The sequence below is a fragment of the Chiloscyllium punctatum genome, chromosome 23 (genome assembly GCF_047496795.1).
Source record: "Chiloscyllium punctatum isolate Juve2018m chromosome 23, sChiPun1.3, whole genome shotgun sequence".
Lineage (NCBI taxonomy): Eukaryota > Metazoa > Chordata > Chondrichthyes > Orectolobiformes > Hemiscylliidae > Chiloscyllium > Chiloscyllium punctatum.
Window position 1 is genome coordinate 45,349,708 of NC_092761.1, and position 27,160 is coordinate 45,376,867.

A 27,160-nucleotide genomic window follows, 5' to 3' on the forward strand; every position below is an offset into this window, starting at 1 on the left:
AAAGCTGAACTACCTTGTACACCAAAATGATCATTCAATAGATCTTCAAATGGAGGGAGTGAATCTGCATTATGATGTAGACAGGGAAGGTTAGTGAGCGTACCCTCAGCAGAAATAATATAATGTGAGTTGTCTATTGCAGTCGGGAACAATTTAAATGGAGAGAGATTGGAGAACTCTGTGATGCAGATGTTTTTCATATTCTTGGTACATGAATCATATGAAGTCTGTCTGCAGATGCAGCAAGTGATTTAGAAAGTAAGTGGAATGATGCTGTTTGTGGCAACGGGTATTGGGTTTAATTAGGAATATTTCACTGGATCTGTACAGGGCATTGCTGAGACCACATCAGATACATTGGGTGCAGTTCTGATCCTCTAAACTAAAAAAACGGATACAATTCCTTTCAAAGATGTTTAAAGATGCTTCCCTTTACTCATTCCTGAAATGAAGGCCTTTTGTTATCGGGGATTATCTGTTTAGATCTTAGATGAGAAATCTTACTGAACCACGATTTTCAGAGAAGTCTTTCAGCTGGATACATATTTTCTCTTGTTAAGAAGACGAAAGCTAGATAATAATCTTTTGAATGAGATGCATTGGTATTAACACAAATATTATGAAGATATCAACCCATTTTTAAAAAATACTCAGATGCATATAAGCATCTCATCAAATCATTAAACGGGCACATTATTTTATTTTGCTAATGAAAGGCACTGTTCACAACAACAGCAATGATGCTGCATACAGCATACAGTCTATTATCATCCATTCCAGAGAATGTACATGGAGAGTGCACATGATCCAGTTTGGTGTTCAGTTGATATTCTTGAATTTTTCCGCACAGAGACGGAGAAAAATATTACTTGCTTCAGAAGCCGCACCCAATTGGTCTCTCTCTCTCTCTCTCTCTTACTTTGTTCTGCCTGAAAACAAGGTGTAAGAGCACAAAAATCCTGAGTCATCTTTACCACTCACGGAGGATTCCTGATGAGGATTCATAGGAATCGCTGTACAGCTCAAAACAAAGGGAATTCAGCCAAATCCAACTGTTCTGGGAAGAAATCCGCTTTCCCAGACATTTGTGTGAGCAGAATAAGTTCGAAGTCAGAAACATGTTTGGGACACTCTATCATTTTACCATTTGTTCACAGTTCAACTTTCTGTGTCTCTGATTTTTCCAGAAAATTACCCAGTCCGATACCTATATCATTGGACACAGCACTCAACTGGTTACATTTAAAATTTGCTTTCACCAATAGAGGAGTGGGAAAAGACATGAGTGACCCTCCAACATTGGTCAGAACACGAACAAGAGATTCACAAAGGGTTGTTAAGGTGTGAATTCCCTTCCACAGAAGATTGTGATGCCTGGATATTTCCATTTGTTCAGAATTATCTATGTAAGACATTTGAAAGACAAATGAATGTCGGGAAATGGTACACTGACAGAAAAGTGGTGCTGAGACCTTCATCAGATCATAGTGCATGGTAGAGCCATGACAAAGTGTCTGATGACCCACTGTTGCTCCACAGTCCCGGGTTACGATGGTGCATTCAGCCTCTCACAGCTCCTGCAAGGTGCAGATGGGGGCCACTTGCTCCAAATACTTGGTCCACAGCAACACAGGATCTCAAATAATCCCTCACAACTGTCACGCACAGATTGGAAAATGTTATTTGGAAATCCAGGTTGGTTTTGAAAGACGCCTCTGGTCTGTTTACAGAGTGCTCCCTCACTGCAACTTGTGCTTCATTTATTGGTCTTGGTCTAGACCAGGATTCGTTATGAATAAAGCTCCATACCTCACTCACAAAAATGCTTTGCTAGCTCTGATTACAACATACAATAACAGTACATCCAGGAAAATTACAGCCGTTTACTTTAAAATTACAGAAAATGAAAGCATAAGGAACAGGAATAGGTAATTCGGACGATCAAGTCATTGTATACGATCATGGCTGATCTACTGTTAGCATTAACTCCTTAATGCCCAGTTCTTCACACTCCTCAGCTCTCTGACAGGTCAACGATTCATGTACCACCTCTTTAAATACTTTCAGCAATGTAGCTCCCCTAACTCTCTAGTCCAGATAATTCCTGACATTGAGTACCCACTGTGAGAGGAAAACACTCTACACATACACCGTTACCTATTGATTTGAACAAGAGGTGAACACAGGGGCTCAGGAAAGAGTGAATGGCCTTGATATCAAGGCAGCAGTTGACTGAGGATGTCATCGGGACCACCTACTTATTTGAGCTTAATGAGAATCAGGTCTAACCTCCTCACTGGTTGGGGTTTTCAGAGCACAAAGGAAGATGTTTGTGGTCGGTGGCCGACAATGCTCTCAGTCCCGGGACATCTCTTCAGGAGATCCTCAGATTAACTTCCTCAGCACAAACATCTTCAGCTCCTTCGTCAACGTCTATGTGCCCCCATTCCCGACGCCCCCCATCTGTCCCAAGATCAGAAGCGGAGTGATCACTGAAGATCACACAATATTCAGAACATTTTGTCCCCACTCAGCTCCTGAACCGGTCTGTGTCCATATTCAGCAAGACCCAAACAACATTCACATTTGGGCTGTTAAAGTGTCAGTAACTTTCATGTAACAGAACGGCCAGGCACTGCAAATTTCCACAATTAAAAGAGAAGCTCATTCAGCACCTCAAGCTGGTTACATCCCGATATGTGGAAACTATTCAGCCCATCGAAATGACTGATTAAGAAGAGGGACAGCCCATTCAATCCTCCTGCCTGTTCCACAGGAAGAGGAGGCGTCTGGTCAGCACATTGAACTGTTAAACAGGAACAGGCAGAGTCCAGTAAGATCCCTAAACCTGTTCTATGGAACCAGGAGGAGACCATTCACCCCTCGAGACACTTACACAGGAATAGGAGGGTGTCATTGATGCTCCAACCTGGAAAACGAATGGAGCAGAGACTGCACTCGTAGACTGCTCACAATGTTCCTCGTGGCTCCATTGCCTGTGGAACAAATGATTCTTTAATGTGTTTTGTCGGCAGTGAGGAAGGAAGCCAAATGTTTTGTGCCAAGCCTCAAGGAGGCATCTTCCATCTCCAGGAAGACAGACCCATGTTCTCTGTGGGGATCAGAAGCTGGTGGGAATGGTTATCTGTTTTAGAATGAAGGTATTGTGGCTCCTGTCGCGATGGTGGATAACGTGAAGTATGATCACACACCAAATGCACTGTATAAATGTTGGAAGAGTTTAGTTAAAGACTGATTCTCTCTCTCTCAATCGAAATGGGGAGTGGCGTGGAGTGAGAGGAACGTTCTCAGAGTCTGTTAAGTCTTCCACCGTGTGGACCCACCAGTGCTTCAGGTTGGAGGAAATGCTGAAGGCCATCCTGCACTTGGGACAGCTGAAAGGCCTCTCCCCCAAGTGTGGGAAGGCCTTCAGCAATTCCTCCCTGCTGAAGCACTGGCGGGTCCACACTGGGAAGAGGCCCTTCAGCTACCTGAGTGCTGGAAGGCCTTCAACAATTGCTCCAACCTGCTGACCCACTGATGGGTCCAATCATGTAAACCATGTTAAAAAAACATGGACTTTATCACCGTATTAGTTCTGTTTATTGAACACAAAATACAGGGACAAAATGATTTTCTGTCCGTAGTAAACTATGGGAAGTACGAAGAAATAAGATACACTCGTGATATTGAGCTACATAAATTGAAATGTGCATTAGAAAACCACGGAAGTGGTGTGCAATCTTTCTCAATCATTATTTGATCCACAGCTGAGATGCTGATTTCCCCTCTGTCATTGATCCACCTCATTGAGATTCTCTGGCGCATTATCTCAGTATTGAGGGGGTTCTCAGTTCCTGCTGCTGTTCACCCAGTCTGTTTAAATTAAATTACATTCTCAGTGTAGAAAAATAAAAAATCACTTGGCCTTTTGGACTCTGTTTAACTGTCAGCAATTCAGCTCTGTGATATTATTGGCGATAAATGCTCTAGGACCACAGCCAGTATCCACACAGTGCTCAAACGGTATGACCATAGATAAAGGTCTTGCAGTGCATGAGAATTTCTAAATAAAACTTCCATTTTCTGTCCGTTCCTTTCTATCTCCCCTCATGCTGTCTTCTGATCTATCCAACTCACCCTTGTTTAACATCCCTGTTTCCAAATTGCGCTGTTGTACAGCTTGATGTTTTGGCCATTTTGGAGAAATGGATAGAGCAGGGACAGGACTGATCGTTGTAGGGTCCGGGGTTTAGATGCTTCATTGAAAAAAAGGAAAGTACTAACAGTGGGGCGGGGGTGGTGGTTGGGGTGGGGGAGGTTAGCGTGGCATTGAAAATCAAAGACAGCATTACGTTGGTATAAAGGATGCTTGATAAGGACTCGTCTAGTGAGGTCGTATGGGAAGAGGTTAGAAACAAAAACGGAGAGGTCACTCTGCTGAAAGTTCTCTATTGCCGTCTGAAATGTTCCAGAGATGTAGAGGAAAGGATTAAAAAGATGATACTGAATAGGAGCGAAAATAACAGAGCATTTGTTATGGAAGAATTTAACTTTCCAAATATTGATTCGAAATGGTACAGCAGAAATACTTTATGGGTCAGTTTTTGTCCAATGTGTGCAGAATGGTTTCCTGACACGGTATGTAGATAGGCCAACAAGGGCCGAGGCCAAATTGGCTTTGGTACTGAGTAATGAACCAGACCAGGTGTTAGATTTGGATGTTGGTGAACACTTTGCTGATAGTGACTACAATTCAGTTATGTTTACCTTAGCGATGGAAAGGGACAGGTGTATACTGCAGGACAAGAGTTATAGCTGGGGGAAAGGTAATTATGATGCGATTAGGAATGGTTTTAGGATGCATAGGTTGGGGAAGGAAACTGCAGAGGATAGGTACAATTTAAGTGTGGAGCTTTTTCAAACAACAGCTACTGTGTGTCCTTGATAATTTTATACCTGCCAGGAAAGGAGGAAATGGTTGAGTGAGGCTGCTGTGGTTTACTGAAGCAGTTGAATCTCTTGTCAAGAGGAAGAAGGAGGCTTATGTAAACATGAAACATGAAGGCTCAGTTCGGATGCTTGAGAGTTACAAGTTAGCCTGGAAGGACTTTTTAAAAAAGCTAAGAATAGCCAGGTTGGAGCATGACAAGTCTTTGGCAAGTAGGATCGCGGAAAACCCTCAAGCTTTCTATCAGCATGTCACGAATAAAAGAATCACCGAATGAAGATTAGTGGCAATCAAACACAGTAGTGTTAAGTTGTGTGTGGAGTCTGAGGAGATAGGACAGGCTGTAAATTAATATTTGAATCAGGATTCACAATGGAAAAAGAAAATGCTGTCAAGGCCAATACTGAGAAACAGGCTATTAGTCTAGACGGGATTGAAGTTCGTAACGTCGAGATGTTAGACGTTCTGGAGAGTGTGAAAATAGATATGTCCCCTGGGCCAGATGGGATTTATCCTAGGATTCTCTGAGAAGCTAGGGAGGAGTTTACACAACCAACTGTTCGGATTTTTACATCACCATTGTCTACAGGAATAATGCCAGAAGATTGGAGGACAGCAAATGTTGTCCCTCTGTTCAAGAAATGGAGAAGAGACAACCCTGGTAATTATATACCTGTCTTACTTTGGTTGTGGGGAAAGTGTTGGAAAGGATTATAAGAGATAGGATTTACTATCATCTAGAAAGGAAACATTTGATTCGGAATAGTCAACAAGGTTTTGTGAAGGGTATGTCATGCCTCACAAATCATACCGAGTTCATTGAGATGGTGACCAAACAGGTGGATAAGAGTAAAGTGAGGTATGTGGATTTCAGTGAAGCGTTTGATAAGGTCCCCCATGGTCGGCTATTGAAGAAAATATGGAGAGTGTGGTGTTTGAAAAGCAGAACAGATGAGGTAGCATCCAAGATGCATGCAAGTTGATGTTTCTCTTGTAAGCCCTTCATCAGGAATCAGTTTTATGGTCTGCAGCATCTGCAGTCTTCATTTTCTCTTCGCTCCTCGGATGCTGCCTGACCTGCTGTGCGTTTCCAGCGCCACACTCTCGTCCCTGATCTCAAACATCTGCAGTCCTTACTTTCTCCCAGAAAATATGGAGACGTGGAATTGTGGGTGATTTAGCGTTTGGATCACAAATCGGCAAGCTGAAAGCAGACAGAAGGTGGTAGTTGATGGGGAATGTTCATCCTGGAGTTTAGTTGCTAGTGGTATAGTGCAAGGATCTGCTTTGGAGTGACTGTTGTTTGTCCTTTTGAAAATGACCTTAATGAGGGTATAGAAGGATGAGTTAGTAAATTTACGGTTGTCAGTAAGGTTGGTGGATCTGTCAGCAGTGCTGAAGGATGTTGTGGGTACTGAGCAGTAATGTTCTGTGTGCATGGACCTACAATGGGCTAAATAGCTTCCTTCTGTGATGTAACGATTCTGAGGTACTCTGGCCCACAATAAAAGCTTTAGGTACCTGGAGAGTCAATCTGGTCCAGTAAAGGAGACACACTGCACAATCATCCATCATCTCTTCCTGTTCTCTGATATACAGCGGCATCAAAATATCAGTCCAAACAGAATAGATTGATTCAAATTCAAGCAGTCAGGAGAATGTTCACCGGAGGGGATTGCCGTCAGAGGATTCAATGAATAATAAGATTTCAGAATAACACAAAAAAAAACAATATCACAGCAGCATAATAATTGGCAGCAGAGTAAAACTTAGTTCCAAATATGTTCAAGTTCAGCATTGTGTTCAGCTTTGGTCACCTTGCTGTAGGAAGGATGGTATTAAACTGGAACTTTACAAGGATGTTGCCAGGACTCAAGGGTCTGAGTCATAGGGAGAGGTTGGATAAGCTGGGACATTCCTCTTTAGAGCGCTGGAGACTGAGGGGAGTGAAGTTCTTCGAAAGTCTAGTCATGGCCCACATCAGTTCCAGTCTCCCAGCCTGCCTCGATCCCCTACAATTTTCCTACCAGTGGAATGGGTACATAATGGGTGCCATATCCCTCGAACACCTGGACAACAAGGACACCCACGTCAGATTCCTGCTCATTGACTCTAGGTTCATCTTCAACACCATTATTCCCTTCAGACTGATCACAAATCTCCCTGATCTTAGTCTTGGCTCTGCCCTCTGAAATTGGATCCTCAGCTTTCTGACCCACAGTACACAATCAGTGAAAATAGGTAAGTGTGTCTCTTCCATGATAACATTCAACACTGAAATCCCAAAGGATGTGTCCTCAGCCCCCTACTATACGCCCTGTACACCCACGACTGTGTTGCCAAATTTTGAACGAATGCCATCTACATGTTCACTGATGACACCATCATAGTAGGACAGGTATGTAATGATAACAAGTCAAAATACAGAACCGAAATAGTGGACTTAGTGATATGCTGCACTGAGAACATCCTCTCTTTTAACATCGGCAGAACTAACCAACTGATCAATGACTTCAGAAAGAAATGAGGAGAACATGCCCCCATCTGCATCAATGGAACTGAAGTTGAAAGAGTGGAAAGCATTAAGTTGCTCGGAGTGACGATAACCGACCTCCCATGTAGATGTGACAGCCGAGATGGCACAAGAACGCCTCTTCTTTCTCTGGCAGCTCAGGACATTTGACATGTCCACAAGGACCCTCAACAATGTCTACAAATGCACCACTGACAGCAAAGTATCTGGGTGCATAATGACCTGGTGTGGCCACAGCCGTGCCCAGGACAGTAAGAGAAATGACAGAAGTTTGTGTACACAGCCCATGCCATCACGGAAACCAACGTCCCATCCATTGTCTCCATTTACATAGCTCACTGCCGTGGAAAGGCTGACAACATTATCAAAGACCCATCGCACCCTGGATCTCCTGCAATCTCTTCCATCATGCAGACAATACAGAATCTTGAACACACAAACCAGCGGCTCATGAACAGCATCGTCCCAGCCCACGATTAAACTGAGGAATGGACTCTCTAACTTCAAATAATGCTGATCTTGCTCACATTGATGTTGCCTATTGCATGCCCTTTCTGGTGTAGCCTGTATGTCTCAGTCTAAGTTTTTCCTTTACCCTATGATCTATATGGCCTTGCTTATTGTAGGAGCGAGATTCCCCAGCGAGGGACAAAGACTCTGGAGGCAGACAGGACACAGGCACGGAATGGACTTTAATTCAAGCAAAACCTGGTTAATGCTGGGAGAATACCAAAGGATCTTCCTCGAATCTGACTTTGACATGAGAAAACAATCGTTTCCTTAATCTTTAGCTCAGATCAGACGGCAAATCAATGACACACTTCGAGTTTACAGTAAAAAGACAGTATTTTTATACGTTCTGTGTTGCAATGATCATAAACAACTTTGTCAGTGTACCATCCACTCCCCTTCTGCAGAATCAATCTTGTAAAACAACTGATCATTGATGGACACTCCCATGGACAGCCCGAGTTTCTTATTTGTTTCGGATGTTTAACGATTGTTGGTATCTCTAGGCCTTGGGATCTTTCTATAATGCATTCCAAAGTTCGGGGCTCTGCTCTTTTCAGTCATATCCCTCATTGTTTATCTTGAAGGATTGCATGAGTTCTATTCTCCATTGGGCAGGCTATCTCTTATCAAATTCCGTGATCACATTTTACAGTAAAAAGCTGATTCTGATACAAAATACGTAATATTATTATTTCCACGGTTAACCTTTTTCTTCGTGAATTCGACAAGACAAGCCAGGTATCTCTTTAAGGTTTTATTATTATGTTGAAATCTGTGTCCATGATTATTTACCAGATATTTAACTAGAACTTATTACTATTGTAAACAGTTTCAAAGGCACAGCTAGCTTCTGAAAGATAACTTGAGATGCTGTTTTTGTGGATGAAAATAATCCTTACTGAGATCAGAATAAGTTACTTTTTGTAGTGATTCTTTAAAGTTTTTGTGCTACAATTTCATTTTTTCATCTGTGTTTTGTTACAAATCATCTTTTTTTTTAAAAAGAACCTTCTTTACCACTATATTGGCATGTTTCAGAATCTTGCGAATCAGATTATCCTTTCTTTTGCTTTGGAATAATTCCCTTTTCAAAGGCCCTTTTTTCACTGATGCTGAAGCAATCTATTTTAATTTCTGTCTATTTTGTGGCTCTTCAGAAACAGACAGCTGAAGTAGACTTTTAAATTTCGGCCACTTCATGTCTCTAAAAAAAGGCAGCTCCAACCCTCACTATGATCTGCCAGAACTGTGTATAAACAAAGAGTTTCACTCTACTTAGATACATGCGACAATGAATCCTATCAAATCAAATAAAACCAAATCGTACGATCGAGAGAGAGAAATTGTCACAAGGTCAATACACCCCGATGAAACCTCTGCAGCCTGCCATATCCGGCCAAAAATCGTGATAGTCGATTAAACAACTAACTGTTAGAGAGGGTTCACAATTATCCCCATTCTATCAATGGATCAGCTCTGCACATTAGTGTAAAAAACAAGGAAATAGTATCTGTACCATCCTCAGCCAGGGGTGTTGAGTCGATAATTCAATTCACCGTCATCATGATGCCCACAGGATCACAGATCAGTCTTCAACCAATTCAATTCGCTGCACGTGCCATGAAGAAAAAGCTGAACACAGTAGAGAGGCAAATGCAATGAGTCCTGACCCCATTCCTGCAATAGGACTGAAGACTTGTGCTGTACAACAAGCTGTGCCCCTGGGGAAGCGGTTTCCTTCCAGCTACAACTCTGACATCTCCCTGGCAATGTGGAAAATTACTCAGTGTCGGGGAATAATTACAATCTGGACAATTACAACCCTCTCAGCCTCATCATGATAGTCAAATTGGGAGTTCGTTTTGATAGAGCTGTCAAGCAGCACATACATAAACTTGCTCAGTGTGGTTTCCGATCGGTCCCCATGTGGAGATGGTGCTGTTTTGGAAAAGTCACTGGATGAATAATCCAGACCAGGCTAATGCTCTGGCAGCTGGTGGAAGTTAAAAACAATTAATAAAATATCGAGATCTCAAATCTGGTGTCAGTAACAATGGCCTTGAAGTCAATGTCGATTGTAAACACCAATTTCCTTCCCCAATGTACTTTCAGGAAGTGAATCTCCCGTGCTCTCCTGGTCTGGCCTAAAAGTGACTCCAAACACACAGACATGTGATACACTCTTCAATGGTCTGTGAAAAGGCCAAGCAAGACACTCTATCGTATCAAACTGCTCTGAAGTCTAAAAGGATAAAACCTGACAGAACATCCAGCCCCCAACCTCGGTATGGAAAAGGGAACGGGAAACACAGTCCTGTTGAGCCAGCAGAGACGTCCTTCCTAACATCTGTGAACTTGTGACAACATTTACAGAGCTTTCCCACAAACCGCACAGAAACATCGGGAATGTAATAGGCCATACAGCACATTGAGCCTGCCACATTCTAGTTAATGTCTGAACATCTCCTCAATCCACATTCCCCACACACTTTAAACACCCCTTAATGTGATTAACCTTGTGAAGCTATAAATTAGGAACTGTGGTCGTCCCCCTAGTCTGTCGAGTTTGCTATCCAATTCAATATAATGATGGCTGACCCTTTATTTCTACACCATACTCCTGCCCTCTCCCCCATCCTTTGGTGTCTAGACATCCTTATTAGTCTTTAGTGCCTTGTCTTCCACAGCCTTATGTGAGAGAGAATTCCCAGGTTCACCAGTCTCTGAGTGCAGACATTTATTCGTATCTAAATGCAATGTGACCCATCTGTATTTAATACTGCGGCCTCTTGTTTTAGACTTCCCAGCCAGGGGAATTATCATCACTGCTTCCAATCTACCTCACCCTGTCAGTGTTTTATATATCTCACTGAGATCTCCACTCATTTTCCTAAACCCCATGCGATACAGGCTCAGTTGACCCAAACTCTGCTCCACAAAAAGTCTGTCATCCCAGAGATCAGTCTGGTCATCCTTCACTGCTCTCCCTCAATGTCAGGTTTGTTCTTTACTAGGTACGGAGACCAAAACTGCACACAACACTGCACAATGTTCGAGTTGAGGTCTCACCAAGGGCCTGTACAGCTGCACTGAGACACCCTTACCCCTGGACTCCAGTCCTTCTGAAATGATGGTCAACAACAATTTATCTTCCTGACTGCTTTCTGCTCCTGCAATATTGCTTTCAGTGACTGGTGTACAGGGAGATCCCAGATCCTTTTCAATGTTACAGCTCCCCACTTGGTGGGCCTGTGTAAACTGGTCTGTGTGCCAATGTATTCCCTGTATTGGCTTCTTTCTGCAGAACTCACTGCCCTGCATGGAACACAGATGTCTGTCTAAATAATAACAGAAGAAAAGAGCAGTTCCCTTCATAGATCGACATTTCTCAACCACTTCCTTTTCCAATGGTTGGCTGGAACTTTAGTGTTTCACAACAAAGTAGACAACATCATATCTATCCACACTGCTCTTCATCTGCCACATGTTTACTCATTCACTCCGTTTGTTTCATTCTCCTTTAAGTTTTTTTCACATTCTCCTCACTTTCAAAATCCTAGTTCCGTCTGCAGACTTGGAAACTTTGCATTTGAATCCCTCAACGAGATGTTTGAGATGTATTGTGAATATCTGGCGCCCCATCACCAATCATTGCGATGCCTCATGAGCCTTCCAAACTGAAACCCATCCATTTATTCCTCCTCATTGTTTCCTGTCAACACTCCCATTTTAACACCATGTTCATATATTACCCCCTTTCCCATGTGCTTTTACTTTGCATACTAGGGTTGGGACTCTATTAAAATCCTTGCTGAAAATCCTAGTTCAGTGCCTCTATTGTATTTTCTTTAATTAATCTACCAGTGAGTTTCTCAAATGTTTCCCATTTCATCAATTTGTGTTGTTTTTTTTTTCTATGCCCATTATTTTCAGTTCCAATAATTTCTCCAAATTAGTTTATTTACTAGTTTCATTCCACATCATTTTCTCATCAGACTCAGGTTTTCTCCTATTGCTGGGAAGGCTTTGTTTATGCATTTTTCTGTGAAGGCAGAAGTGAAGTAGCTGTGTCATGTTTCTCTGTTCTCCATTCTCCATTCCCTGGTTTCACTCTGTAAAGAATCTGAAACTTTGACTAAAAAGAACAGCTGTTGTCTATTCACCCTGTCCATGCCCCTTGTAATCTTAAATCTGAATTACATTCCAACTCAACTTCCTCTGCTTCAAAATAAATAACTCGAGCTTACCCAGCCTCTCTCCACAGCTCGTATGGTCCATCCCAGGGAGCATTCTGGTGAATCTCTTCTGCACCTCATCCAGTACAATCACATCCTTCCTGTAACGCGGCTCCTAGAACTGCACACAATATTTCATTTGGCCTTACCGAGATGCTATATAAAACTCGGATAATCTTTGGGTCAATGAATAAAGGCTTTATCTACAGTCATGCTGAACTCATCAATTATCATATCCAGTCACATTCAGGGATGTGTGGAGAAGCACGCTCTGAGCTTCCTAGTGTGATGCCGTTCTTTGAGTCCTCCCCTGTCTGTTTCCTTCTTCCAAAGTGCATCACCTCATATTTATCAGAGTTACATTCCATTTGCCATTGATCTGACCATCTGACCATTCTATCTGTATCTTCCTGTAATATAAGACCTCCCTCCTCACTGCCAACCACACAGCCAATCTTTGTGTCAAACACAAACTTACTTATCACACTCCCCCTACCCACTTCACATTCACATCACTTATGAATACCACAAATAATACGGAACACAGCACTGATCTCTACCGGGTACACCGGGGAAATTGGGCTCCAGTCACACAAACAGCCTTCTCCCATGAAGTTGAGTTTGGATACAACTTGCCAAGTCACTAATAGACCCTACATGTTCCCTGGTTGTTCTGTTCCACTTGATATACGTGAAGAATATCTGGGGATTCTCCTTAATCTTGCCCTGCCAGTAGGCTTCCATGCCCCTGTGTTAGTCAGTCCCCTCCGAGGGAAGAATTTCCTCCTTATTACGGTCTTAAATGGCATATCCCTTATCCTGTCATTATTTGCCTTAAATATAGAGTAGACAGCTAGAGAAACATCCTGTTTATTTCCAACTCATCACATGAATCATAGATTTTTGAAATTTCACTGCGATCACCTCTCATGCTTTGAAACTGGAGAGGTCGCAGGACAAATCTCCCCATCAGAAAATCTTGTCATCTCAGGAATTAATCTGGAGAATGTCCATTGCACGTCCTCTGTGATCAGTGTCATCTTTCTTAGATTAGGTCACCGACACTGCACTCAATACCTCAGGTACACTCTCACTAACACTCTATGCAACTGATTCATGATGCCTTTACCTCTCTATTCCAATCCCTTTAAACAAACTCCAACCTAACTTTAACTTTCCAATTACATGTATTGCTCCAAATACCATTCACACTAATTGCATTTACAAACTCACTCTGTGAGTTATCGAGGCATAGAGATGTACAGCATGGAAACAGACCTTTCAGTCCAACCCGTCCATGTCGAGCAGATATCAACCCAATCTATTCCCACCTGCCGCATCCGACCCATATCCCTCCAAACCCTTCCTATTCATATAACCATCCAAATGTCTTTTAAATGCTGCAATTGTACCAGCCTCCACCACATCCTCTGGCAGCTCATTCCATACACGTACCACCGTATGTGTGAAAAAGTTGCCCCTTAGGTCTCTTTCACGTTTTCATTTTTTTAAGTGTGGAAACAAGTCCACAGCGACCCACCAAAGCACAAACCACCCAGATCCTTCCCCCTACACCTAACAGTACAGGCAATTTAGCATAGCCAATTCACCTAGCCTGCACAAGTTTGGATTGCGGGAGGAAACCCACGCAGACATAGGGAGAATGTGCAAAGTCCACACAGCCTGAGGCGGGAATTGAACCTGAGTCTCATGGCATTGGGAGGGAGCATTGCTAACCACTGTGCCACCCAACATCCTTCACTTCTCAGCCTAAACCTATGCCCTTTAGTTCTGGACTCCCCGACGCCAGGGAAAAGACTTTCTCTATTTATCCTCTCCATGCCCTTCACAATTTTGTACATCTCTAGAAGGTCACCCCTCAGCCTCCAACGCTCAAGGGAAAACAGCCCCAGCCTGTACAGCCTCTCCTTATACCTCAAATTCTCCAACTCTGTCAACATCCTTGTAAATCTTTCCTGAACCCTTTCAATTTTCACAACATATTTCCGATAGGAAGGAGACCAGAATTCCACGCAATATTCCAACAGTGGCCTAACCAGTGTCCCGTACAACCGCAACATGACCTCCCAACTCCAAAACTCAATACTCTGACCAATAAAGGAAAGCAAACCAAACACCATCTTAACTATCCTACCTACCGGCGACTCCACTTTCAAGGACCAATGAACGTGCACTCCAAGGTCTCTTTGTTCAGCAACACACCCATTGCCATTAAATGTCGAAGTCCTGCTAAAATTTGCTTTCCCAAAATGCAGCACCTCGCATTTATTTCAAATAAACTCCACCTGCCACTTCTCAGCCCATTGGCCCATCTGATCAAGATCCTGTTGTACTCTGAGGTAAACCTCTTCGCTGTCCACTACACCTCCAATTTTGTTGTCATCTGCAAACTTACTAACAATACCTCTTACGCTCGCATCCAAATCATTTACGTAAATGATAAAAAATTGAGGAACCAGCACTGATCCTTGTGGTACTCCACTGGTCACAGGCCTCCAGTCTAAAAAATAACCCTCCACCTCCACCCTCTGTCTTCAACCTTTGAGCCAGTTCTGTATGCAAGTGGCTAGTTGTCCCTGTGTTCCATGAGATGTAAACTTGCTAACCAGTCTTCCATGGAGAATCTTGTCGAACGCGTTACTGAAGTCCATATAGAACACATCTACTGTTCTGCCCTCTTCGTAACTTCAAAAAACTCAATCAAGATCGTGAGATATGATTTCCCACGGTTAAAGCCATGTTGACTATCCCTAATCAGTCCTTGTCTTTCCAACTCCATGTACATCCTGTCCTTCAGGATTCCCTTCGACAACTTGCTCACCACCGACGTCAGGCTCACTGGCCTATAGTTCCATGGTTTGTCCGTACCACCCTTCTTAAACAGTGGCACCACGTTTGCCAAACTCCAGTTTTCTGGCACCTCTCCTGTGACTATCAACGGTACAAATGTCTCAGCAAGAAGCCCAGCAATCACTCCTCTGGCTTCCCACAGAGTTCTATGGTACACCTGTTCGGGTCCTGGGGATTTATCCACTTTTACACGTTTCAAGACATCCAGCACTTCCTACTCTGTAATATGGACATTTTTCAACGTGTAACCATCTATTTCCTGACATTCTATATCTTCCATATCAGTTTCCACAGTAAATACTGATGCAAAATACTCGTTTAGTATCTCCCCCATTTCTTGCAGCTCCACACAAGGGCTGCCTTGCTGATCTTTGAGGGGTTCTATTCTCTCCCTAGTTATGATTGTGTCCTTAATGTATTTGTAAAAACCCTTTGCAGTCTCCATAATTCTACTTGCTAAAGCTATCTCATGTCCCCTTTTTGCCCTCCTGATTTCCCTCTTAAGTATACTTCTACTGCCTTTATACTCTTCGAAGGATTCACTCGATCTATCCTGTCTATACCTGACATATGCTTCCTTCTTTTTATGAATCAAACCGTTTAGTTAGTCAGCAATCCCTATACTACCAGCCTTTCTTTTCATCCCAACGGGAATATACTTGCTTTGGATTCTTGTTATCTCATTTCTGAAGGCTTCCCATTTTCCAGCCGTCCATTTACCTGTGAACATCTGCCCCCAATCAGGTTTTGAAAGTTCTTGCCAAATACTGTCAAAATTGGCCTTTCTCGAATTTATAACTTCAACTTTAAGATCTGGTCTATCCATTTCCATAATTATTTAAGATCTAATGGTATTATGGTAGCTGGCCCCAAAGTGCACCTCCACTGGCACCTCAGTCACCTGCCCTGCCTTACTTCCCCAGAGTAGGTCAAGTTTTGCACCTTCTCTAGTAGGTTAATCCACATACTGAATCAGAAAATTTTCTTGTACACACTGAATAACTTCCTCTCCATCTAGACTCTTAACGCTACGGCAGTCCCAGTCTATGTTTGGGAAGTTAAAATCTCCTACCATAATCACCCTACTTTCTTACAGATAGTTGAGATCTTCTCACAAGTTTGTTTCTCAATTTCCCTCTGACTATTAGGGAGTCTATAATACAATCCCAATAAGGCGATCATCCCGTTCTTATTTCTCAGGTCTACCCAAATAACCTCCCTCGATGTATTTCCAGGAATATCATCCCTCAGTACCCCTGTAATGCTATCCCTAATCAAAAACTCCATTCCCCCTCCTGTCCTGCCTTCCTTTCTATCTTTCCTGTAGAATTTGTAACCTGGAACATTATCTGCCAGTCCTGCCGATCCCTGAGCCATGTTTCTGTAACTGCTATGATATCCCAGTCCCATATTCCTAACCATGCCCTGAGTTCATCTGCCTTCCCTATTTGGCCCCTTTGCATTGAAATAAATGCAGTTTACTTTATTAGTCCTACCTTGTCCCTGCCCGTCCTGACTGTTTGACTCGTTTCTGTTCTCAGTTTACCAATCTCAGATTGATCTATTTCCTCACTATCTCCCTGCCCCCAGCTCCCCCCCCACCCCCCACCGCCCAAACTAGTTTAAAACCTCTCGAGCAGCTGTGGCAAATCTTCCTGCCAGTATATTCGCCCCCTTCCAATTTAGGTGCAATCCGTCCTTCTGGTACAGGTTCCTTCTACCTCAAAAGAGATTCCAGTGATCCAAAAATGTGAATACTTCTCCCATACACCAGCTCCAAAGCCATGTATTCATCTGCTCTATCCCTCTATTCCTGTCCTCACTAGCTCATAGCGCCGGGAGTAATACAGATATTATTACTGTCAAGATCCTCTTTTTTAAATTTCTGCCTATCACCCTGCAATCTCCGTCCATAATCTCAAACGTTTTCCCTTTTTATGTCGTTGGTTCCAATTTGGTCAATGACCTCTTGCTGGACCCTCTCCCCTGTCAGAACATTCTGCATCCTTTCTGAGATATCCTTGATCCTGGCACCAGGGAAGCAACACACTAATCTGCTTATTTCTCTGCTGTCCACAGAACCGTCCGTCTGTACCTCAGACTAGCGAGTCCCCTAACACAATTGACTTCGTGGAATCCGACGTATCCCTTGTTGCATTAGAGCCAGTCTCCATACCACAAACTTGTCTGTTTGTGCAACGTTCCCCTGTGAATCCATCACCCGCTACATTTTCCAAAACAGCATATTTGTTTAAAATAGGGAGAGCCACAGAAGACTCCTGCACTAGCTACTAAACTCTCTTGCCTTTTTTGGAGTTAACCCATCTATGTAACTCTATCTGAGACTGTCCCTCTTCCTATAACTGCCATCCATCACATACTGTTGTGTTACCAATTCTGTATTGTCTTAAACTGTCTCTCCAACCAATCTATTCGATCTGATAGGACTCACAAGCAGAAGCATTTATTGCAGATATAATCTGCAGTAACCTTTAAATCTGATAAATGCACTCCGATATCCAGCGATACATGAATTCAAACAGCAAAGGCAGTAACTCTGCAGGTACGCTGTCCTGTCAGTTTCTTCCCCTCACCATGTGCTTCCTTTGTCCGTTCTTTTCCCTGTTAAAACTTGCATAAAGGCTTCTGATAATTCAAATATACCATATCCCCTATACCACTACACCCCTCCTACACCCTTACAATTCTGCCATTTATATTCACACCAACAAATTCAATCCAACAGGCTCGTTGCTGGATCAGTCGGCATGGAGACCATTGTCACACACCGTTACTGTACTGCCCTTGCCATAAGTACATTCAGTGTCCTGACTGTAACCATACTGACATTCCCATCACTGTTTGGTGCCTACAAAAGAATTCCTGCTAACGGTTGCTGCTGCTTGCTTATTCTCAACTCTACTTTTCAAATTCAGATCCACATGATTGTCTCATTAATGCATTAACCTCATCCTTCCTTCATACCTTGTTAGCTTTTTGCCTAGTCTGCATATTGGGACTAGATTGGGTTGGGATATCTGCACAGCGTGGGTGGGTTGGACCGAAGGGTCGGTTTCCATGCTGTACATCTCTATGACTCTATGACTCTATGCAAACAACCCTTCAGTATTCACTTCCCAGCGATGGTCATTCTGCAGCTACACCTCCGTAATGACAGTTCCATCAGATCTGTTCACTGTCATTCCATCTCCCTTATGGCGAATACAGGGAGTCGCACCTCAGTAGTGGGGGGTTGGACAGATGGGTAGAGGTTACAGAGATAGGGAGGCTAAGAATTAAACACAGTGACATCTGGTCAAGAATGTCAGAGGGACAAAGGTGTTTGGGGATTGGAGGAATTTACAGAGAGAGAGGGAGCTGGATTAGATTCTGGAGAGAGGGATAGGGATGGAGTTAGGAAGAGGCAGGCAGACTGAGAGACACAGACAGGGGGCTGTTTCATCTAGGAGATTATTGTGTATACTAACAGAGATATGGAAGGTTGTTGTGATTGAAGACATTTACAGATATAAGAAGGCTTCTAGGCTCTGGAGGCTACATAGATAGGAAGGCAATGGAGAATTCCAGGTTACTGGGTTGAAGACAGTTACACAAATGGGGAGGGTTGCACAAACTGAAAGAGGTTCCTGTGGTCGGGAGGGGTATGGTGTCGGGAATGAAGGTGAAATTTAACAAGATAAAGATCAAAGAATTGGAGAAGGATAAGGAGATTACAAATTTTTCACAGCTAAGGAAGGGTTGTAGGAGCTGGAGAAGATTACATAGATAGGGGCGGATGGAGAGGTTAAAGACAAATACATTGACATGGAGGGTGGTATTGGTGGGAGGAGCTTACAGGGATAGACAGGGCTGTCAGGGTTTACAGGGATGAAGGAATTTAGTACCTACTGGAGAAGGTTAGGGATTAGGGTGTTAGGGACTGGAGAACCTGACAGAGACAGAGACAGAGACACAGAGAATGATGTGGACTAGAGGAGATTTCAAACAGAGGAAGGATTATCGGGACTGGAGGATATTACAGAGATCACGAACACAGCATGGGCCAGGATTGATGCCTGCGATCCCCTGTGCTGTCGCATTGAGGACTAGTACAGAAGAGGTGAAAGCAGGACCCTCACAAGATGGTGAGAATGAAGTCTAGAATGTTGCTGTTCCTTACCCAGCTCTATATCTCTGTCCTGTCTTCCTGGTCTACCTCCACCCTGTGCTGTTTACTGTGAGTGATCTTACCAGCTGCAGGAATTACTGAAGGCTCCAGATCTCCCTCTCCATTTCTCTTGGCTGACCAACCAGTTTCAATGAGGTGATGGATGAGACAGGAGTTAGGAACATCCTGATGACCTGCATGAGACAGAAATAGACAGAATGGGAAATTAGACTGATGCAATGAGGATAACACATGCAGAGTGGCACTGAGTCCAGCAGAGATCTCGATAATCCCAGTCTCCATCCCTTGCCTGTGCTGCTGCATCTCTCTGGAATGGACAATTCTGTTGACTCAGGATCTCAGACCATCTGTAAGAGAGAGAAATGCTGACAGAGGCAGTAAATAGACTGACACAGTGAGGGATACCACATGGAGAGATACTGAGTGATGTGACATTATTAAACACTGCATCAACAGGGAATTGTTTGAATTTGTAACAAAGACACTGGGATAATTGTGAGGGGATTCAACCTTCCTATCTCATCATCTCTTTGGCAGTGGCTCACAGATGAGGCTGACTCTCTCCCACTCTCAGTGGGGGTGGGGGAGTCTGGAGTTGGCTGTACAGACCGATGTGGCCTTCCACAGACTCTGTTACACTTGAGGCAGAAGGTGAACGTGGAAAGGGGGTGGGTGGGGTGTTGACATGACAGCGCGCTCCTTGTGCTGTTTTCTCCTGGATTCCCGTTTTCCCCACAGAAAGTCTCGAGGTGCTTGACACCTTCCCAATGCTCCTTCCCACTTCAGACGGTCTTGGCCGATTTGATTAAGAGATGAAAAAGAACCGATCAATTCTGAAGTAACCAACATTTAGAAATGTGGAGGAGTGCAGTAGGAAGAGGAAATATTGTCAGTGTTTAATCAGAGGAGTGGAACAGGGAGAATTGAAGGTGCTGGAGGTGGTGAGAGTGTTACAGAGAGGGGCAAAGGCCTGAACAACGTTACAAAGCCAGTACGGATTGCTGCAGCAGAGCTGTTTGCCAAGGTAGGGATAGACATATGTGTATTTCATTGATTCATTCAAGGCCTAAGGATATCACCGGATGGACCAACATCCATTGCCCTCCTGCTAATTGCCCAGAGGCAACTCAGAGCCAGCCATATTGCTGTGGGACTGGAGTCACATGTGAGCCAGACCAGGTAAAAATATCATATATCCCTCCCTAAAGGACATACGTGAACAAGTTGATTTTTTCCAGATAATCAACAATGCTTATACAGTGGCCTCACTAATGTCCTCTGCAGATAAACCATGACATCCCAACTCCTACTCTCAATGCTCTGCCCAATGAAGGGTGACCATCCCAAACGCCTGCTTCACCAGCCTGTCTACCCGTGACGCTACTTTCAAAAAACTGTGTACCTGCATCCCTGGGTCAATGAAATGATTCACAACAATATCCAAGGCCCAAACATTAATTGTACAAGTCCAGCCTGGTCTGCTTTACCACAATACAACATCTTGCATTTCTCCACCTGTTATTCCTAACCTCACTGGTCCAGCAGTACTGTTGATTCCATTGTACTCTTCGATATCCCTCTTCACTGTCCACATTATCACCAATTTCAGTCTCACTCACAAACTTGCTAATCATGGATCCTGTATTATCATCCAATCTGTTTATATAAATGATGCACAACAGTGACCCAGCACCGAACCCCATGGCACACCGTTGGTCACAGGCCTGCAGTTTGAGCGGTAACCCTCTATGAACATGCTCTGTCTCCTACCGTCAATCCTGTTTTGTATCTCCTTGGTGAGCGCTCCCTGGTTATGTCTGATCTAAACATACTATCCAGTCTGCCATGCAGAACCTTGTCAAAGGCCTTGATAAAGTTCATGTGGACATCGTGTACTGCTCTGCTTTGACCTCTCACTTGTCTACCTCCACACTCACATTTGAGGCATGATTTCCCATGCACAAAGCCATGCTGACGATCGTTAATCTGTCCTTACCTTTCCAAATGCACGATGATCGTTTCTCTCAGAATCTCATCCAACAACTTACCACCCTGCCATCAGTCTCACTGGTCCGTAGTAGCTGTCGATGATACAAATATCTCTGAGAGGGGCCCTGCAATTTCCTCCCTCGCTTCTCACAAGGCGCTGGGGTATATCTGATCATGTCCAAAGGTTTTATCTAACTTTTGCATTTTAAGACATCCAGCACCTCCTGTTCTCCAATGTGAACTCTTTTCAAGACATCCCTATGTATTTTCCCAAGTTCCCGAGCTTCCATGTCTTTCACCACAGTAAAGCCTAACACAAAATACTTGTTCAGTATCTCCCCCATCAGCAGTGATTCCACACAGACAGCCTCATTCACCTTTCAGGGGCCCTATTCTCTCACGAGCTAATTTTTAGCCCTTGTTGAAACTTGTCAAAATGCTTCTGAAATTTCAAATATCCCTCTACTGCAACTAGCCTTCCCCACCCTTATCTATTCTGCCATTTATGGTCACACCAAAATATAGGATGCAACAGATTTAAAAATATTCCCCTTTTATAAAATCATACATCTCACATTGTTTCTAAGTATCTAGTTCTCATTTATTGTCATATTCTTTATAGCACATTCCAGCACGTTCCCGACTTACTGTCAGGCTAACACCGTTTGGTTTCAGACTGACTGCACAAAGGATTTTGGGAATCCTTGTGATTCAATCTGAAACAGGTAGCTTACAGGACCAGCAAGTAATCGAGAAGGCAAAGGGAATGGAGTCTAAATATAGGGAGGTCTTGCTAAAACGATGCAAGGTACAAGTCAGACCACACCTAGATTATAATGAATAGTATGTGTGCCCTAAGGAAAGACATTCTTGTGTTGGAGGCAGGCCAGGGAAGGTTCGCTCGGCTGATCCTGGAGATGGCGGGATTTTCCAATGAGAAGAGGTGGAGGAGATTGCCCTTGAACCTATTGGAGTTTTGAAGAATGGGAGAGAAATTGAATGAAACATCCAGGATTCGGAGGGGCTTTGACAGGTTAGATGTCGTTAAGTTAGAAAATCGAGCAGTACAGCAGAGTAATAGGCCCTTCGGCCCACCATGGCTGTGCTGACCATGATGCTATTCTCAACTAATCCCATCTGTCTGCACATGGGCGATATCCCTCTATTCTCTGTTTGTTCATGTTTCTGTCTAAATGCCCTTCAAATGTTTGCTCTTGTTGCCACCTCTCCCACCTCCTGTTTGTTTTTTTGCTGATCCTGCCTAAATCCCTTCAACCCCTCAATAATCACATTGCTCGGTAAAGACAATTGGCCTCATTCATCTCACTTAAAACTTCTCACTCTCACCTTAAACCGATGCGCCCTAGTATTTGATATTTCGACATTGGAAGGAGGATTCCAACTATCCACACTATTCACGCCTCTCCTCATGCTCTTTACCTGTACCAGGTCACCCCTCAGACTCGGATATTCTCGCAAAACAATCCAACTGCGTCCAACCTCCTTAAACACAGTCATCCAGGCAATATTCTGCCAACCCTCTGTTGGAACCTCCCCAAAACCTCCACATCCTTCCTGTGGTGTGTCGATGAGAATGACACGCAACTTTCCAAACATGGTCGAATGAAGTTTCATTCAGTCACAACATGACATGCAAAAGTCTGTACTCAATACTGTGCCCAATAAAGGTTAGCATGCCATACTCCCCCTCGACCACCACATCCTGTTGTGTTGTTATTTTTAGGGAGCTATGGATTTGCTTCCAATGTCTCTCTGTTTATCAATGTTTCCAACTAGTCAATTAGTGTACTTCTCTCTTCCATATGACTTCATAAATATATCACTTCACACCTGTCCCGATGAAATTCAATTTGCCACATCTCTGCCCAACATTACAGCTGATGTATGTACTGCTGCAACCATGAACACTCTTCCTCACTATCCACAATTCCCCTAACTATCCCTAATCATTACATGCCTTTCCAAATGTCGACTGCAAAATTACCACTCAAACTGCTGACCTTTTCATCTGAATCCCAGATATAAATTACACACAGACATCACAGCACTGATCCTTGTGAAACAGACGTCCAATCAGAAATTGACCACTGCACATGCCTCTGTCTACTATCACCAAGAAAATATTGCATCCGCCTTAACAACATACATGGATTGTGATTTGATCTCCCAGATCTCCCTTGCTATTTGGAAGCTGTCGATTCAAAATGACTCTATATTTTGATTCCCAGGTTAAATTGGCTGTCTCATTAATGCACTGACTGCGTCCTTTCTTCACAACAAAATGGGACCTTGATTGGTTTTTTGCTGATCCTGCCTAAATCCCTACAACCCCTCAATAAACACATCCCAGCGATGGTCATGCTGCAGCCACACCTCCACAATAACAGTTCGATCATATCTGTTCCCTTCAGTTAATGCTGTCATTCCATCTGCCTTGTTGCAAATGCATGGCGCGTGTCACCGAGAGAGGGCCTTTGAGGGATGGTTAGAGGTCACAGAGTGGGAGAGATGTTTGGGGGTGTGACAATGTTGCAGGGTTAAACATAGTTACAGTTGCTACAGATTGTTCGCAGGAGAAAACATTTTATTGTTTGGAGGAAGATAGAGAGATAAAGCGTATTTGATTAGATTCCAGAGATAGGGATGTGTGTAGGGTTGTGGATCGTTACATGGACAACGTTGATCAGGGCATAGAAACATTCACAGGATTCCAGGATGTCGTACATTTAACAACAGTTGTGGGATCTGGAGAATATCACAGTGATAGGGTGGATGGTATGGACTGGGGAATATTACAGGGAAAGGGAGGGTAGTATGGACTGGAGAATATTACAGGAAAAGGGAGGGTCGTATGGACTGGAGAATATTACAGGGAAAGGGAGGGTCGTATGGACTGGAGAATGTTGCAAGCACATGGAAGATGATATAAGCTGGAGAATGCTGCAGCAATAGAGAGGAGTATATGGACTGGAGGATGTTGCACGGACAGGGATGAAGTTGTAGACTGGATACAGTTAGAAGGAGAGATGAATTTATGCACTGGAAGGTATGTCAGAGAGAGTGCGTGGTGTGCATGCTGCAAGATACGACAGGGATAGGGAAGCTTGTAGAGACTGGAGGAGAGAGTGATAGAGAGTCTTATGAGAGACCAGATTCACTTATGGGCATAGGATATGCTACAGTGAGCAGAGCCTTTTGCAGATATAAATGAGGATACAATGGCCACAAAGCAGTCACACCTCTTCATAGGTATATAGGAACTGAAGGAATTGAACAGATTACACAGGCTTGGAGTGTTGTATGCAGTGGAGGAGATTAACCTGAAAGGGATGGTTTTAGAGACTCAACAATGTTAGGAAATAACGGGAGTTGCAATTGTGAGAGCAGGTTTCAACAATTCGGAGGATATCGACCTGAAAGAGCTTTGACAGATAGCGATGGTACGGTAAAGGGAATTGTAGTGGCTTCCCTTTCATAAGCAATCCATAAGCACTTAAAATAGCCTGTTTGACATGTGCATTATCACTCGACCATTCGAGAGACAGCGCTGCAAATATTTCACTGGCTCTGCTTACCAGCTTAGACTGAACTAGCATTACCCAGAAGACCTCGGGCCACTCTACCTGTCTATGAAATCTTTCAAATGAAATACAGAGTTCCTTGACAGTAGAGTCACAGGTAGTTAGGATAAGAAAGAAGGTGCTTGGTATGCATTCCTTTATTGGTCAGAGTATTGGGTACAGGAGTTGGGAGGTCATGTTGTGGCTGTACAAGACAGTGATTAGGCCACTTTTGGAATGCTGCATGCAACTCTGTTCTACTTCCGATCGGAAGGATGTTGTGAAACCTGAAAGGGTCCAGAAAAGATTTACAACAACGTTGCCAGGGATGAGCTATAGGGAGAGTTTGAACAGGTGGTGGTTGTTTTTCCTGGAGAGTTGGAGGCTGAGGGTGACCTCATCGAGGTTTATAAAATCAAGAGGGACATGGATAGGGTAAATCGACAAAGGCTTTCTCCTGGGGTGTGCGAATCCAGAATTATAGGGCGAGGTTTAGGGTGAGAGTAGAAAGATATAAAAGATAAAAAGGGGCAACATTTTCACGCAGAGGATAGTAAGTATATGGAATGAGCTGCCAGAGGAAGTGGTGGAGGCTAGTACAACTGCAACAATTAAAAGGCATCTGGATGGGTATATGAATAGGAAGGGTTTAGATGGAGATGAGCTGAGTGCTAGCAGGTGGGACTACATTGGGTTGGGATATCTGATCTGCAGGATGGGACCATGAATGGGTTGGGGAACCTGGAGGATGTTATGATTTGAACCACAGGTAATGTTTGATTGGATCTTTCAGCCAGTCTTACAGATGGTACAATTGCAACATTTAAGAAGCATTTGGATGTATATATGAATAGAAAGGGTTTGGAGGGAGATAGGCCAGGTACTGGCAGGTGGGACTAGATTGGGTTGGAATATCCTGTGGGCATGGCTGGGTTGGAATGAAGGGTCTGTTTCCATGCTGTACATCTCTATGACTATAAGATCGGCTGAATGTTCCAATCAAAAATTACCTGTGGTTCAAATCATAATATCCTCCAGGTTCCACAAGCCATCCCTTGTCCTATCCTGCAGGTTCAATGAATCCCGGAACACCTAACCTTCTTCAAGTCCCACGTCCCTTCCGACATTTGTACCATCCTCCAAGTTCTGCAGCCCTTCATACCTTGTAACATGGCCCAGACTCTCCAACTCCTCCTTCCTCTGCAATGTTCCCCAGAAGAGCACTGCAGGATGGTGGGGGTAACAGAGATATGGAGTGACATCAGGACAGGAGGATATTGCAGACATTAGGAATATATGGACTTGAGAAGGTTTCACAGTTTATGAGTGTTGTAGGGACTGGAGGAACTTACAAAGATAGGGATAGTTTTCGATTGGAGGATTCTGCAGAAAACCTTTACGTGGTTAAAGGTAGGATTCTTAGCAGCGTACAGGAACAAAGGGATCCTGTGTCCCTCAGGTTCCCACCCAAGTTGACAGGCTGTTAAGAAGGCGGATGGTGTGTTGGCTTTCATTGGCAGGGGGATTGAATTTAAGAGATGTGAGATTTTGCTGCAGCTCTACAGATCCCCAGTTGGACCACACTTCGAATATTGTGAACAGTTCTGTTCGCTTCATTGTAGGAAGGACGTGGAACCTTTAAAGACAGTGCAGAGGAGATTTAGCAGGATGCTGCCTGGACTGGAGGGCATGCCCATAGAAGGTAGATTGTGGAAGTTAGGGCTTTTCTGATCACAGCGAAGGAGGAAGAATGGTGACTTGATAGAGGTGTACAAGGGAATGAGAGGCATAGATAGAGTGGATAACCAGAGACTACTTCCCCTGGTGAAATGGTAATCACAAGGGGACATAAGTTTCAGGTAATTGGCGGAAGGTTTAGCTTAGATATCAGAAGGATATGGGCCAAGTGCTGGCAGGTAGGACTAGATTGGTTGGGATATCCTGTCGGCATGGACGGGACTGGTACGTTATTTACACAGAGTGTGGTGGGTGCGTGGAATGGACTGCCAGCCGTGGTAGTAGATTCAGACACATTACAGACATCTAAGCAACTCTTGGATAGGCACATCAATGATAGTAATATGTAAGATATGTAGGTTCGTTTCATCTTCAGAGTAGGATAAAAGGTCAGCACAATATTGAGGGCGGAAGGACTTGTACTGGAATGTGCTATTCCATTTTCTAAATAGCAAGGGTTATGATGGCAGCAAGAGGGTTCGGGAAGCGGGAGAGGATGCGATCTGAATGAAGAGACACAAATATGAGGCGTTGCTAAGGTTGCATGAGGTAACAGAGACA

At 43.6% G+C, this 27,160-nt stretch overlaps 1 long non-coding RNA gene across 1 annotated transcript in view; it reads right to left on the bottom strand.

Moving 5' to 3' along the window:
* Positions 1-8,012: 8,012 nt before the first annotated feature.
* The window catches only part of LOC140494057 (uncharacterized), a 76,834-nt gene continuing 57,686 nt past the window's right edge, over positions 8,013-27,160 (bottom strand). The window contains exons 6-8 of the long non-coding RNA XR_011963891.1: positions 19,284-19,465; positions 12,245-12,353; positions 8,013-9,629 (exon numbers count right to left, since the gene is read on the bottom strand). This is a non-coding gene — a long non-coding RNA (uncharacterized lncRNA). The remainder of the gene's footprint in view (positions 9,630-12,244; positions 12,354-19,283; positions 19,466-27,160) is intronic.